This window comes from Anoplophora glabripennis, unplaced genomic scaffold, assembly GCF_000390285.2.
Source record: "Anoplophora glabripennis isolate ALB-LARVAE unplaced genomic scaffold, Agla_2.0 scaffold4142, whole genome shotgun sequence".
Classification (NCBI taxonomy): Eukaryota; Metazoa; Arthropoda; class Insecta; order Coleoptera; family Cerambycidae; genus Anoplophora; species Anoplophora glabripennis.
The window spans coordinates 5394-6775 of NW_019420216.1; positions in this window are offsets into that span (position 1 = coordinate 5394).

The window sequence follows — 1382 nt, forward strand, 5'->3', positions numbered from 1 at the left end:
TGATAATAATAAAAAATTAAACTCTATTAGTAGGAATTCATCTAATATACCTACCTAATGCCACGAGTCCCACAGTTCTTTGAATGTTTCAATTTACTCGATGTTTATTATGGTAAATAAAACTTTCTGCTTGGCAGATATTAAATCCTTTCATGTAATGTCAAAGGCTGCTCGAGAAAATTTTGCACCTGAATAATTCTATTTGACGTATCTCAACATGAGAAATTTATTAAAAATTGATAGTTAAATTCTGTTTCCCTAAATTTCATTTGACGGCCAAAAATTTGTAAAATATGGGAAGAAAAGAGGTTTATAATACTTGCACAATTTTATAAATATTGGGGGGAGGATCAAGTTTTCTTTGGAAAACAGTGTATACAGGATGTCCGAAAAATACTGTAACCAACATCGGAGCTGTATTACACTTGTTAAAAGAAAAGAAACTCTTAAAAACTCGAATTTGATGTAGTCACATCTATTAATTTAACAAAATTGTTAAAATTTACTTTAGATTTTATATAAAGTTTGTGATGGAAGGAGTAGTTTAGGCCAGGATGAAAGATATTTTCGACTTAACGTATTGAAAAATCTGCCAGAAAATTCGAAAAACATCTTTGAAGATATTTAGGATAGTACCTACTATATTTTTTAAAAATTTTAATTTCCGTGAATTTTGAAACCTAAGCCGTTTAGAGACGAACTTTTTGTCGTAAAATTTCCCAAGAAATCATTTCCTGAAATATTTTTATTATTTTAAATTAAAGTAACGTTCATTGATTAAAATAAACTTTTACTAAGTAAAATTTTGTATATACATTTTCCCTTATTTTTCCAAGACTTCTGGCAAATAAATCGTCGTGTATCATTCAGAACTGACCATCCGACGTTGCACTAATGGTACAATTACCATATCTCCCATTTTTCCGAGAAAACAAGCGACCATTTGCTTAGCGTTTCGTGCGAGAACAACTTTCGTTGGATCTGACTCATCTTGAAAGACCCATACAGTCGACTACTGGCTCATACGGATAGGTCCATGATTACGTTGTCATAGACGTGATTTGAATCGTCGCGATTGTATTTCTTGAGCATTTCTTTCGACCAATCGACACAACGAGCCTTTTTTCGAGCGTTTATCAAATTACGTGGGACCCAACGCGAACAAATTTTTTTGGTGGCCAAATGGTCATGCAACTTTGAATGTATGCTGGTCCCACTAATGTCCAAGGATGCTTTGATCTCACGATAAGTCACATGACGATTTTGCAATATCAGTTAACGTACAACATCAATGTTTTCTGGAACAACAATCGATTTTGGACGACCTTCACGAAATTCGTCAGTGAGCGAACCACGACCGCGATTGAATTCCATATACAGAG